The sequence below is a fragment of the Bos indicus genome, chromosome 2 (assembly GCF_029378745.1).
Source record: "Bos indicus isolate NIAB-ARS_2022 breed Sahiwal x Tharparkar chromosome 2, NIAB-ARS_B.indTharparkar_mat_pri_1.0, whole genome shotgun sequence".
NCBI lineage: Eukaryota > Metazoa > Chordata > Mammalia > Artiodactyla > Bovidae > Bos > Bos indicus.
In genome coordinates, this window is record NC_091761.1 from 52,305,001 (window position 1) to 52,320,711 (window position 15,711).

Here is a 15,711-nt window from a genome sequence, read left to right on the forward strand (position 1 = left end):
ATATCTGGAAAGTTTAGAAAATTTTATCACCATTTCTCCTTCTTTGAATGGCACAAATAAATACACTACATAAACTTTTCTGGTTTTAAAGGCCCTAGGCAGTAACTTTATTAATTCAACCTGAAAATATCAAGCCATTAAATTTTGTCTGGGTAGGACAAATCCCTGTGGCCTCCTTTTAAGCAATGTAGGTCTCTGATGCCCATGGGCATATCTGTGTCCCAATCCACAAGAGGCAGGACCACAAACAAGGAGTGTGCAACCTACTCTTTCTCCTCAGAAAGAAGAAAGCGTGCACGTGGGTGAGTGGGCATTTGCCATCCCCCTCCATCACCCCGCCTTGTCTGTTATTTTTTTTTTCCAACTTCATTTCACAGGCAGACTCAGAACACCTGAGTCTGAAAATATCAGGATAACACTCATAAAATTTGTGACAATCACTACAGTATCCCATATCTAAGATTTTTTTTAATGACATTTATTCACTAACACTATAGTGCATTAGAGCTGCCTAATCTCACAACTCCAGGGGAGAATAAAAATGTTTGGCTTATCCTAAGATTCCTTTCCAAGGTCAAAACAAGAAATCTCCCTCCATACTCAAGAGACATGCATTTTTAGTAACATCAGATGTATTCTTCTCTCTTCCCTTATCAAATAGTTACTCTTCCCACACTCTGATTTTGAAGTCTAACCCTTTTTTTCCCCTCCTAGAATGGGGGTAAGGGAGGGTGATGAAATGTTGGAACAACTGAACATCCCTGACCATTTACTCCAAAAGCCTTTTGTATTCCAGCAGGATCTGTGCAATCTTTTCTGTCTTCACATGACACCATAGACCTAGGCCTGAAATAACTGGGAAGAGAGATGAGTATCAGAATGTCTCAGCAAGAACTAGACAAAACATCCATCCTCTTTAGCATGAATTGAGCTGGGGGTGAAGTGGGAGGGCTTGGAGGAAGGAAAAAAGAAGGGACTGTTTCGAATAAATATGAATACATTCATTAGATACTTTTCACAATCAGATAGCTCCCTCCAAAATGGTTATTTTTTATCTTTCTAAGAACGTAAGCCTTAATGAAAATAAATCCTAGTTACAAATTTGAGGAAATTGCCCAACAATAAGTTTACATGTATTTGAACTGAAAAATTGTTAACCACGCTTTTGCTCCAAGATGTGTGAGGGCCTTTCAGGGGCTGTAGGGCCCTGGATAGACACACAAACAAGTGTGTGTATATCTGGAATCCCACACATTGTAATAAACACAGCTGCATTTATTTGAGTATGTGATCCCATGTACATGTAAAAACATTCAAACAAACACACTCAGCAGATTTATTTGATTGTGCAATGGGGCAATTATTCAAATAAACATGCTCAGTGCAATTATTTGAATCTCACATTGCATGTTCATCAATCACAGCACTGAAAATGAAGGGGGAAAAAACACCAAAGAATTTACATGGGGAAAAAATATATGTGAAAACAACCTTATTATAGATTTTATAGGGTTAGCCAAAGTGATGGCACCCTCCTTAACTGTAACTCCACTATTCTATATTCAGCGACATTTGTTTCTAATGATTAATTGGTTCATTCACTTGGCCATTAAATCAGAATGACCATAACATTCAGATTTATATAATAGCAAGCTTGACAAACCTGAATGGGGTAGAGATATGGAATCTCTATATTTCCAGCATAGAATAGTTGTTTCTAGACACTTTATGTCAAGAGGACATTGGTCAAATTATTATGGCTTTAAATAGCACTCCTATAAATTAAAAAAATTTTATACATGCAACAAAACATTCCTACATTTGAAGACATTAAAAATCACAGGTGACTCATCTGGTCATTTTATATATTGATAAATATCCTGACATATATGTGAACACATCAAGAATCATATAGGTGTACCAAGAGGCAATTTATGTCTCTTTTAAGTCTGTACTGACATAACCTAATATACTAAAATGGGAAGGGGCGTTTAGTCACAGAAATATACATCGTGTAACAAAGATGAAAAAAATACATGGCTTGTGCCCATCATAAAAAAGATTCAGACTGAAGGCTTAGCTTTGGTTTTTATTCAATTAAATTGTTAAACTGTGCACAGTGATTTTTTTTTAGAACTTGAGACATTTGTGATGTTGGCTGTTTAAATCTTTGTTACCTTCGCTGTGAATTGAAATTGTACATATTTAGTAAATCATGCAGACAAAACAAACTTTTTAGACAATATTTTTATTGGAGAGTTTTCTTTTCCTGTATCCATGTTAAAAAAAAAAAAAGACCTCCTTTCCCAAAATAAAAATGTCAATACTAAATTTAAAGAAGTATAAAGGAATGATTGCTTCCTTTAGAGCTAAATATTTAAATAAACATGGAGATAATTGGCAACATGTTCTTTTGGGCTAATAGGCCGTGTCCAATTTTTTGGGTCTGATGTTTCAGAGGGCCTCTTTTTTCAGGGTTGAAGATGATATATTAATCTCTGAATTAAACAAATGCTATTAAATAACAGAAATAAATCCCTCAGTCTTCATTTGTATATGAAATATGGAATTAGAGAAATGACACTGAGATGATGTGATGCTGAATATGCCACCAATCAAGACTTTCTCTACTAAAACAGTCACCTACCACCTATAATCTAGTATGACATGCTAAAATGCTCCAAAATATTGAAAATATAAAATTAATGGTACTATTCCCATTTGGCCTTGAGATGAATATGACAAAGATTCTAATAATTTTAGTCAAAGAAAATGATGAGTAAAACCCCATGAAGATTAAAGTGGTGACAAATGATCTTTTAAGTATTCTAATTGGGCTTTCTCATTCATATCTTTGATTCTACAGAAATTGCAAATCCTGATGATCCTGATTTGTAAGTGCACCCAGTCAGCTTTTCTGTCTCTCACGCCACAGAACATGCCTGTTAGATTTGGAACGAAGGGATAAGCCCCCAAAATGTTAAAAATAGACTACTGCCCTGGCAGGAAGTTTAGCATTGGCAAGCACAGAACTTAGAAGGAACTGATCTAACATAAAGACATATTCAGAGAAAGATGTGTGTATCATGCTCCTGTTGTGACCATTTTCAGAGCAAAGGGTAGTAAGAGAGAGATACTGAGAGAGAGAGACAGTGAGAGAGTGTGTGTGTTCTGCGCATGTATAGATTGCTAACTTCGTGCGTGTGCATTTGAACAGCTAGTATTAAAAAACAATACCCCAAAGATGGAGGGACTATGAAGGAGTGCTTGCGAGACATTTTATGTATTTATATATTACACAAATGAAAACACTTAAAATGTTGATACTGAAAAAAATAAAGTTTCACCAAAAGATTCTATATCACTTCTAAGGTATGCTAACCATAAAACGGGCTTCCCTGATAACTCAGTTGGTAAAGAATCTGCCTGCAATGCAGGGGACCAAATAGACATTTATCTTTACTTTTTCTCAAAATCTCATATTTTAGTTTGTGACCTTTCCTTAAAGGAGAGTCACTTTTATCCATTCCTAAAACAGTCTCATTAAAGGGCAAAGAATTCCAGTTACATTTCATTCTAGTTTTGTTAAGGGAAAAGAAGACTACAGTCTTCAAATTACTTTTTAAAAGAATATAGAGGAACAAAGGAATATAAATTTAGAAAGGAAACTCAAGAACATCCCTAACGAACTCACAGAAAACATCATGTGTATTTAGTGACCACAAGCAACCTAGACCTTGGTTTTTATGTCTCTTCTGAAAGATACCACTTCCAACACAAATGGTATTTCCAAACCCTTAGTGCAGCCCAGGAATTGGTGCAGACAGAAAGAGAGAACACCAACTATTGAATAACCCTTAACCACTTCCTGAGGTCCTGAAGCATTCCGTGGAGCTCTACCACTTCATTATTGAACATGCTTAGAAAGTGTGAGCTCATGGGTTTCCGGCTGAAGGTTCATCTAAGCAAGAGGGGGAAAAAGAGAAGTACATACCACCCTGCCCTATTTGTTTTAACACTGAAAATGCCATTGCTCAGAGAGTAGGCTTGAGAAGAATCAGCCTAACATCTAAGTAGACACTTTGCACCTTTTCTTTTGCATTATAAAGTGTTTTTATATTATCAAAGACAGTTCCATGAAAAGGAACAGTTCACTTGCTTCAAATGGTGAGGGAACATTCGAAAAATGTCTTCCCAGGATATGAAGTGTCCCAACCACACTAACTCCTTAAAATGTACTACTTTGTTTTTAAAAATAAAAGTTGGAATAATGATTTGTACAAATCCTTTTCAAGGAATTGTCATGATCCCTTGGGTCAGATATCTTCACCTATAAATCAGCCTGTAACTGTTATAAACCTGATCAAGTTGTAGCATACCTGGTGTCTACACTGAAATAGTAAAAAATCTCGTTCTCAATAAAATTCTTCTATGGACTGAGAGGAAGAATATCCTGATGGTTATAACACTTAGAAAAATAAAAGCAGTTAATTAATCTACTGCCTGCACTTTTTAGATGAGGAAACTGAAATCTTCATAGACTTGAGACTACGCTCATTTATCTTTACCCCACAATGATCTAGAAAGCAGTTAAGCATAGATTTCAGAACCCTAGTCTCCTGACAATGCTTTCCACAACACATCACAGTAAAATGCTCCTTTGAATGATGTGGAAACATCAAAAGGAGTGAGTTAGTCTGCCTGCTTCCTGCAAGAAGTTCGTTCTGGTCTACATGAACTCTTCCATGCAAGAGTGGAATGAAAATAAGCTACTTTGGAAACCCTATATTACTCTAAGATCACATCATCATCTGAGGGCAGTTAACCACGTCTGGACTGAAGTCTCCTTTCACTGAGAGCCAGAGACAAGCTCAAGTTTGAGAAATGCTCTTTAAAAATTACTAGCTGCTGTTCGTACATTTTACCCACTAGTTTGCCCAATTTTTGACAGTGCTTATGTCCACTGAGGAGCTGTAGTTCCATCAAGGCTCTCCACCCACAGTTTGCAGCCTGAACCCACTGTGTGAGTCCCCAGGGCTGTTCTTTCTCTAGTCACAGCTTTTTCTGAACCCCGTATGCACTGAATAACCCAGAGGTGGTCAGAGGAAGAAACAGGCTGTAACAGGAGTAATTGGAGATTTATAAATCTGCAGCAGGAAAACTGAAATAGGCTGAAATAAATGGAAGAAAATTAGAGAGTGGAGGAATACATATACCCTCTCATCAAAAGCTCTGGCTCTTCACATTCTGGGCCTCAGAGAGGAGTAAAGCCCATATCAACTTGTGGTTATTGGCAGAGCTGAAACCAGAAGCCAGGTCTCCAGTTATGGCATACATGCGGTTGTTGCTTCTCCAGATGCTTCTTCTACCTCTGTTCTATTTAGTGGCCCTAGAAATAATAGTAATAAATAACAGTTACAACATTGATGGTAATTCAGTTTACTGAGTGCCCACCTTGTGTGAAGCATAATACTAGGTTTTATAGGATATACAAAAACAAACAAGACTACTGGCCTTAAGTTTCGTATACTCCATCAGAGACAGACATGCATAAAGAAGTAGAAAGCTGAGCTCCAGGTTTCACAGGGAATGTACCAGTATCAAAGTCTCAAGCAGGCTCCCTTGTGTACACCAGTGTTTCCCCCTTTAAAACACAAAACAACACCCTTCCCTTACTAACGTGCATCCCACGGAGTGATGCTATAGGAGATGCAGTTTTATGCCCTAGGGATTCAGCAGTGATCAGACAATATTCCCATTCTACAGGGACCTACTTTCTAGTGGCGAAGGTACAAACCAAAACAATTATATAAGTCCACTTCACATACCGCTGTTTTGACAAGAATAAAAAGAGGTGGTTTAACATCGAATGAGATGGGATTGGAGGACAGGCAACCTCAGCTGCGGTGCAGGGAGGGGAATGTCAGGAAAAAAAATCTAAGGCTGTATTTTCTGAGTGGAGCCTGAGGGGTGAGAAGTGAACCAGGGGAGGATCTGGAGCGAGAGTATTCCAGCAAGAGAGAAGAGAAAGATGCAAATACCTGAGGCAAGAATCAGTTTGGGTTTTTTTAGAATTAAAAACCCTGGTCTAATAAAGCATAGCAGAAAAGGAAAGATGAAGTCAGACCAGTAAGAAAATATGTCTCAGCCGTTTGAATGATTTCCAGTGTGATCTCCTGTCAGGAAACATTCAAGAACAACTGGACAGGTAAAGTTAAAAGAATGTTAAGGAGTGAAGTTCTTAGGTTCTTTGGTCCCATGTCATGTTTTCAGAGCTGAGGAATGGAATTCATGAATCTGTGAGGTTTACCCTGTGGGAGTCGGAAGAGCTGTGTTATTACTATTCCCAGTGAATAGCCCAGAAATGAATTTAGCAACCTGATTGCAGTTTAATCATAATTCCTTTCCCTGTAAAATGGGCAGTATCCTTCTATGTCCCTCTGAGTTAACAATAAGAGAAATCTTATTTCTCAGACTCTCTCAGGATCACGTGCCTTGTGTCTGGTCATAGGCAGATCTGTCATCCTGGAAAACAGAAATGGTAAAGGAAGTTTGTATCTTGGAAATGAAAGAACCTGCTACAGCAAGCAGGCTGCCACAGTGGCTCACTACCCTGAGACCCCTCCCTGATCAACAAGACCCAGCTCAGTCCCCACGTTTGCCAGTTTGCTCAAGATAGCCATGCTAGAATCAGGCATGAGCAAGGGCCCCAGCCATCTCTCCTTCCCTTGAACTTCTAGAAAATATAAAAACTCGCAGAGCTGAGAGAGGAGCCAATAAGAAGTAAGGAACATGCAGCAGGTGGTACCATCTGTGCCCGGCTAATTCCAGCCAAAACAATCTGCTCCCTAGAGTTCCCAGTTGTGGAGAAGGGAAGAGAATCTGACAGTGGCGGAGCCAGGCAAGGGGAGTAGTAGTAGGGCAAGTGCCGAGGCTATTATTCAGACGTTCAGCCGGTTGGGGAAGCAGATTATTGATGCCAGTAAACTATTATCTCTCTCCTTTTTCTCTTTACAACCACTGTGGGAGATTCTTCCAAAGTCTCGCTAAGCTGGCAGGGATCAGATCCCACACCTGTGAGACAGATATGCAGGCATCCCTGGGAGTCTGTCACTGCCGAGATGGGGAGGGACAAACATCCCATAACAAGACGAAGAAGCACAGCCCACCCCAGGATGGAAAAACAAGGGGTGGGGGGAGCTTATGTTTATTTTATTCTATTTTCCTAGCAACCGAATTCTCTCCCTCTCGCCTGTTCATTCTTTGAAAATCATCCATGGTTGAGAATGGGATTATAGTCCTTGTTGATCCCCGGGTTGGCACCGTTTTTTAAGATAAAATTCTTCCACTTGATGGACTTCCTCGTGAGGGGCAAATCTTCTCTCCTGGCATGCTTACAATCATGGGATGAAAAAAAATGCAAGCAATGCAAAGATAGATCAAATTGTCTGTGGTAATAACTTTCCTTTCAGAGAGTAGCAGACAGAGAGGAACCACTCTTCTCACAGATGGAGGAGACGATGATTTGAGGGTCATGGAAACACCTGTCCACTCAAAAAGAAAATGTCACCCACTGCAAAATTTCCGCCGTCACCTATCGGTTACAGCAGTGTCTCCAGGAAGTCATCTGTTTGGTGCAAATACTTGGGAGGGGTGGTATTTGCCAATCATCATCTTCCCTTAGATTAATTGATCAGTTTATAGCTGAGAGTTGAGTCCTGAGGGAGTAGGGCCCAGGCAAGACCACCTTTATTGGAGAACAGAAGGTCTGGATTTCAGGTAAGGACCCAGAAAACTGGGACTTTATGGACCCCTGAAGGAAGGGGAGATGGTGCCTAATACTAATCCTCTGCTTGAGCTGCTTTGTGTTCCCCCCAAAAAAGTAGGCTAAGTCCTAAGCTCTGATACTTATGAATGTGACCTTATTTTGAAATAGGGTATTTCCGGGTATATTAAGATGAGGTCATTTGGGTGGGCCCTAAATCAATATGGATGATATCCTTACAAGAGAGGGAAACCTGGACACAGACCCATGCAGGGAGAAATCAAAGAAATGTGTGTGAAATCAAAGAGATTGGAATGAGGCAGCTGCAAGCCAAAGATGCTACCATCCCCAAAAGCTAGGACAGAAAGACAGAACAGCTCCCTCAGAAGGAAGCAGCCCCATCCACACCTTGATTTTGGACTTGAAGCCTTTAGGACTATAAGAGGATAACTTTCTGTTGTTTTAAGATACCTAATCTGTGGTACTTACCGCAGCACTAGGAAACTATTACACCCCCCAAACAAAGCACAGTGAGGCTTCCAGTTTTCAGTCTCTGGGTCGGTCTAAACATCAAGATCAATTCTTGATTTGACCCATGGGTGCATGGGATTTAACAGATAAAGGTCAGCAGGAATATCCCTCTTGGTTTTGAGACACCTCTCATCAGGAAAAAGACAAACTGCTTACTCTTTTTTTCCCCAAAAGTCTTCTATAAGGTAATCGCTTTAATTAGGATAATTAAATTCTTGTTTCAAAGGGCACCAAAGTGCAAGCATTATCATCTGATTTCCTGTAAAGCGTCTTTTTCCTGCCTCCTGTCCCACATGGTGTCCATTAGCCAGAGAAGCTCCGAATGAGTCAGACATTCTCGTTATAGGTTTGTGGCTCATGTCAGTGCTAAGAAGAGGGAAATGAGAAAGGAAAACATAAATTGGGAAACAGTGTCAGAGGGCAGGCCGAGATAATGCAAGTACCAGAAAGCAGAGGAAAAGGGTGTTGTGTGGGAACCAAAACCTTGCTTCAGGTAGGAAATGTCAGAGAAAAATACAGTCACGTTTTGAAATTAAGGGAAGCGGGGAGTGGTGGAATACAAACTGCTCTTTGCTGTGTTTTTTGGCAGTCTGAATTCAGTACTTGAAGTGAGTGCTACTTGCCCTCTTCCCTAATTCATTGCTGCTGTAAGATCTGAACAGTTTTCAGCTCCAAGTCTCCTGGGAAATCGCTGGTAAAATTCCTGCAACGTCCTTCCATCACTGAGATTTGGGGAAGGATATTAGGAGTCCTGTGGACAAAGCAACATGAAAGCCCAGGGCAGGAGTGAGTCGACTGAGATGTGTTTTGATAAATTGATATATCACTCTGGTACCCAGTGGCCTCAACCTGGGAATCACTGAGACCCGGTTCTGGGATGCATTCTCAGATGTAGCTGTGAACTCTGTTCTGCCCCCATATTACTCCTTATCTACTGCTACCCACCCACACATGAGAGGGCCCCAGAAGGTGCAGGTAAGAAAGTCGGGGGAGGGTTCACTGCAAATCTTTTATCTCTTTTCTAAGGAAAACAAACCCAACTCTATGTCTTCTTCACAGAGGCCAGCATGCCATCCTTTACATTGTATTTCTAGAAGATGGTATATCATCTTAAAAGCCTGGTTTAATTTGCTTTTCTCCAAGGTTTGTGGTATTTTTATATGCCATTAGTCAATTATTGCATATTACTACCAATAACAGTCCCACCTAATGTATTTAATTTGTTTTGAAAATCATAGCACATCTTTACGCACAGAAGAGGCAGCTTTTAACTCCATTGATGACTTCCTCTTTAAAAGTCCTTCTTTAAATCCCTAACCACAGTTTTTTTGGTTCTCTTCCTATCCACTGACCAAGCTCTGCTTTCTTCAACTCAGTCTTTAAATGGTAGCATCTCCAGGGTCCCTCTGGGGCTCTCTGCTCTCCTCTTTCTGATCATTGTGGTGCAGTGACTTTTTCAACAAAGACTCAAAAATGCACCTTCCCGGTAAGGCTCTCTTCCTGTGCACTAGACCTGCACATGCAAATGAACACTGGCCATTGCCCCTTGCTGGTCTGAAAAGCACCTCAAATCTGACTCATCCAAAATGGATGCAGCTATGTCCTCTTCCTGGCCCTGCCCCCAAAACCTGGTGATTGTCACTTCCTGGGTCACTCAGGTGGAAATCTTGAGAGTCAGCCTGCTGTATCTCTAAATGGGTTATCAGGTCTTGTGAGTCATACTCCCCGTGATCTCTCCTACTTGTTCCTCTTCCTCAATCACCATCATCACTCCCTTGTTTCAGACTCACAGCACATCTCAAGAATTGTTCTAATAGCCTCTCCACCAGTCACGCTGGCCCAGTCTCACCCAAGGTGCTGCCTTACCCTAATACAACAGAGAAGAGAGCTGTCACTGAGGGTTGATGGCAGAGCTGGCAGATAGGAGAATGCCCCTTTTATGCTCTTTAAAGATATTTCTTCACATTCATCACATAATGACTTTCTGGAACATTGTTTCATCATAGTCTTAGCAGCTGTTACGTTGACACAGCTCCTTAACTATGGTTGAAAAGAATGTGCTTAGGCGAAATTATTAGTCCCCTCCCTCTCCTTTCCACCTGTAACTATTCTTGGGGTCTTATCTCCTTCTAACTCATCCTACATTACTACATGGACCAAAAGTGCTCTTTTGGTACTTTTTGGTTTTCGGGTCTGCCTTCTCATACGTAAATAGGTAAGCTTTTTTTTTAAAGGTGGGACCATGTTATCTGTAGTCCCACCTCTCTGCGAGTTCTATCACCTGATAGATATTCAATAAATGAGGAGAAGGGGACGACAGAGGATGAGATGGTTGAATAGCATCACTGACGTGATGGATATGAGTTGAGTAGGCTCTAGGAGTTGGTGATGGATAGGGAAGCCTGGCATGGTGCAGTCCATGGGGTCGCAAAGAGTTGGACACGACTGAGCAACTGAACAGAGGCAGAAAATTGGGAAATACTTCCCTAGTTAAAATTACTTATCGCTGAACTGAAATGCTCACTGATTTAATGATCTAGTACAAATTTGATTATGCCAAAGCCTTTAAAATCTTTGTGGGATTCCACAAAACACCCAAAATATAGCTCTTATTCCTTAGCTTAATCCACAAATTTTTCATGTGCTTGCTTCTCCTTGCCTCCATTTCCATCAGCTCTCACTATCCTTCCAATTGCATCTGCTGAACATACCTCTTTATATTATTATTATTTTTTGTCCTTCAAGACACAGATCAAGCGTCACTTTCTTAAGACCCTCTTTCCTGAAACCCTAGTCTTAGACATGCCCTCTTCTGGCTTCTGTACCTACTTCATTAACACACTATCCAAGGGTTGGTTTCCCAAGGGCAACATGTTCCTGGAAGGTCAAAATTGAACATTCTGACTCCAGTGCCCAGTACTAAGCTGGACACCCAGCTAGAACCCGGAAAATCTGTGCGTCTTTTGGAAAGAGGCTGTCAGCAACATCTAGTCCCCATTGACCATGGTTATTAGACAAAGAGAGGGATAATTTGGTGATGAAAGAGAAAATAACGTAGAAAGTGAGTGATGGAAAAATAAGGAGCTGTGGAAGGACCTCAATGCAAATCAGAAACTTGTCATTTCGTACACTTGAAGATTTTTTTTAAACTGCTTACAAGATATATTGGGGCACGAATTTTACCCACATAGATTAACAATTTCATTTCTCATATAATCACTAAGTATGTAACAGCATCAAACTCCACTGCCGACATCCAGATATTGATCGAATTACAAACTTAGGCAGGCAAAACTCGCTACAATCCAAGTGAGGTGGGTTAAAGGGAAACATGAATAAATAAGCCTTTTCTACCTAATACTGAATGTGAACATAGCCTTTCAACTATTTTAGCAATGACTCAGATGGGGAACATGAACTAAATAAAAGAGGAAGAAGCCCAAAGTAATCTGGGATACATTTTCTTCAACTTCTCTGGAATTTTCAATTACCTCAGTTTCCTGACAGAGCTTTGCTGATGTCAGTAATTTACAGTAACAAATCAGCAAGATAACAGTAGGTTTGTGTGGGCCAGAGGTAAATTTGGGTCTGACATGAGTAATATATCCTGCAGTGAAGGCCAGTGGGAGGCATGAGAAAAGGTAAAATTTCTATTAGTGATTTTTAAATAAAATGAAAACCACATGCATATATCACAGAGCAGGTGGATATGCAGACCTCACTGTTCTTTCCCAGGAAATATAACTACTTCCTTCTTGAATCCTAAGTGACTTTTTATAAGGACTCCATCATAGATGCTACTAGAAGTTTCTCTGTATTTGTATCTTAAAATGTTAGATACCAGAACACACTGTGCATACCCTCTGTATTTAGGGAAAGGCAATGGCACCCCACTCCAGTACTCTTGCCTGGAAAATCCCATGGACGGAGGAGCCTAGTAGGCTGCAATCAATGGGGTCGCTGAGGGTCGGACACGACTGAGCGACTTCACTTTCACTTTTCACTTTCATGCATTGGAGAAGGAAATGGCAACCCACTCCAGTGTTCTTGCCTGGAGAATCCCAGGGACAGGGGAGCCTGGTGGGCTGCCGTCTATGGGGTTGCACAGAGTCGGACACGACTGAAGCGACTCAGCAGCAGCAGCAGCAGCAGCAGCAGATAAGAGGTAGCAGATATCACCCTTGCTTTGGATGGTATACAATGATTTAAATGAAGCTAAGACAGACAAATGAAAGATAGACAAAATAACCTTTTGCCAATAGAAATCTTCTGCAAACCAATAATATAACTGAACAATTTCTAAAGTCACAGAGGCAATTACAAAATTTTTTTTTCTCCAGCCGTTGTGATAATGCCTGACAAGTTCTTTCAGGTTGCTTCGTCCCAGAATGTGAAACCCACAGATCACAAAGGCATGTAGCTGGAACGTTGCAGTTCCTTGGGGTCAACAGAGAAAGCTTCATTTCTCATCACATGGTCCCGAGTGCACACTGACTACAGGCTTTCCCTGAAAGTTGCTTCTCTTGGTTTTCTCACAAAATTGCTGATGTGAACTGTTCTCTCATGATTTTGCTTTTTTCTCCTGAAGCTAAAGAATATTTAAACAGCAGTTTATGATGGTGTTTCCTTGTCAATAAAATGAGGGGTTGTAAAGGAGGCTCCTTTCTATGAAGTTTAAGATGTGAGGGTAGCTCTGGTTAAGGGAGTGTTAGCATGAGAAGCTCGGTGGTTGATGGCTGAAAGGCTATGCTTTCATAAAAAGTACCTGGGTTTTTTCATAAAAAGACCTGGGTTCAAGTCTCTGTTCTGCCCTTCCTAACTGAGTGACTTTGACCGTTACCTCATTAACCTCAGTTTGCTGCTGCTGCTGCAGCTAAGTCACTTCAGTCGTGTCCGACTCTGTGCGACCCCGTAGACGGCAGCCCACCAGGCTCCCCCGTCCCTGGGATTCTCCAGGCAAGAACACCGGAGTGGGTTGCCATTTCCTTCTCCAGTGCATGAAAGTGAAAAGTGAAAGTGAAGTCGCTCAGTCGTGTCCGACTCTTCTCAACCCCATGGACTACAGCCTACCAGGCTCCTCCATCCATGGGATTTTCCAGGCAAGAGTACTGGAAAACCTCAGTTTACTTACCTTTAAAATGAGAATACTATTAGTAACCATTTCACAGAATGGTTGTGGGAATCAGATGAGACAAGAGTTGTGCAAACAGTTTGCAAATGGTCTCCATAGCAGGCTCTGGTAAAGGGGCAGGCGTGTGCAGTGTATTTATTTCATCTCTTCCTCAGTGTCCTTTCTTCCCTCCTGGGTTTGAAGGAAGTCTGCTTTTGATAACCTATTCCTAGGGTTAGGTCCACAGAGAGTTCTCTAAAAGGAACACAATAATTTCAGTACTTAGAAAATTTCCAGCTTGTAATTTTTCAGGGGCTGGGATGGTCTCAAGATTCATCCTCAAAGGAACCCTTTGTTTCCTGGTGGGTGTGAGCCTTGGGTTCATGAAAGAGGAAGGGATGCTTGACAATTATCAGGCCAATGAGAGGCCTCAGAGCATGAGAAATGAGGAGGCTGTTGTGTCTCGATTCTAGATACATGGGGCCTCTGCTGCTCTGAGCAGATAATCCAGGACGATAATGAAGTAGTCACAAGGGTGAGCCTTTGAAACAAGGCAGCCAAGACACTGCTCACAGTTCGAACCTTCCCGTTAGCCCTTTTGCATATTTTAAAGAGAGACTTGTAAGTCATGAGATAGCCTTGCCTGTCAGAATAATCGGCCCATATGGGGAACTTCTTTCATAACTTGACAAGAGACGCGGGAGGGGAAGCTGCTGGAGATGAAATCTGATGATCCAAATAGCAGGAAAAGGTTTCTAGTTTATGATCATTGTTTTCCTTCAGCTAATTTTAATTCTGATGAATACCAAGTTTTCTTTGGTACTTTTTGTTCCTCAAATCTTTTTTTTTCCCCCTATTAAACTGTTCAGCCAAGTATTTCTTAAGCCTCTATGAAAACAATACTACATATTTCTTAAGCCCATGTAAACAAACATTTCCATGAAGACTGGCTTGAAAGATACAAGTAGATGACAACCTGAAAGGCCATTCCTATTGCAAAAATGAAAAGACTTGACAGATCGGTAGGTAAATAGATATACAACACTAAAACTTAATGTTGATTCAGACAGACTCGAATGATGTGAACTCTTGCTATCTTATTTAGTTACTTTCAGTTCCTCTAACAGTTTACATAGGTGGAATACCTTGATAAATTCTGATCCTTGGATGGGAAGACTGATGTTTCATATAGGTCGTTTGAAAACAAATATTTACCAATTACCAGTAAATACCAGTCATTGTGTTGGTCAACAGACTGTTACAAGAGCAACAGAGAGGAAAGAGTTCTGGTCATTTTGTGAGACCTCTGTCCAGGGGAGCTAGGGAAGGCTTCAGAGAAAAGAAACTATTTGAGTTTGGTGTTGAAGGGCCAATAGAAGTAACACACCATTGTATTAATATACATGCCCTGGGGCTTCCCTGATGGCTCAGTGGTAAAAAATCTACCTGCCAGTGTAGGAGACGCAGGTTCAACCCCGCTTCTGGGAAGATTCCCTGGAGAAGGAAATGGCAAAGCACTCTAGTATTCTCACCTAAAACCCCATGGACATGACTTAGCGACTGAAGAACAAGATGTATGTACCGTATCTTCTTTACCAGTTCCTCTGTTGATGGACTTTTAGGTTTCTTCCATGTACTGGCTACTGTAGATAGTGTCAATAGTACTGCAATGAACATTGAGGTGCAGTATCTTTTTGAATTATGGTTTTCTCTGCTTATATGCCCAGGAGTGGAATTCCGGGGTCACATAGTAATTCTAATTTTAGTTTTTTAAGAAACCTCCATATTGTTTTCCATAGTGGCTGTATCAATTTACACTCTCACCAACAGTGCAAAGGAGATGTGGCACATATATACAATGGAATATTAGTCATAAAAAGAACCAAAATTTTGGTCATTTTTAGAGACATGGATGAACCTAGAAACTGTCATACAGAGTGGAGTAAGCCAGAAAGAGAAAAACAAATATCATATATTAATGCATATATATGCAATCTAGAAAAATGGTATAGATGATCTTATTTGCAAAGCAGAAATAGAGACACAGAAGTAGAGAACAAATATATGGATACCAAGAGGGGAAAGGGCAGGGAAGAGGACGTGGGAGATTGATATTGACACATATATATTATTGATATTATGTATAAAATAGATAACTAGTAAGAACCCACTGTATAGCACAGGCAACTTTACTTAATCCACTGTGGTGACCTGACAGGAAAGAAGTCCAAAAGGGAGGGGATGTATACATTATATGTATATATTAGAAACTAATACAACATTGTAAAGCAACCATACTCCAATA

At 40.6% G+C, this 15,711-nt stretch overlaps 1 protein-coding gene across 5 annotated transcripts in view; it reads left to right on the forward strand.

Moving 5' to 3' along the window:
* ZEB2 (zinc finger E-box binding homeobox 2) overlaps window positions 1-2,410 on the forward strand; it is a 136,189-nt gene extending 133,779 nt beyond the window's left edge. For all 5 annotated transcript variants that reach the window (XM_019973087.2, XM_019973096.2, XM_070768283.1 and 2 more), the window contains one exon: window positions 1-2,410. This exon is cut by the window's left edge and continues 3,122 nt beyond it. The gene's annotated coding sequence lies outside the window, so the exon portion shown is untranslated.
* The last annotated feature ends 13,301 nt before the right edge of the window (window positions 2,411-15,711 follow it).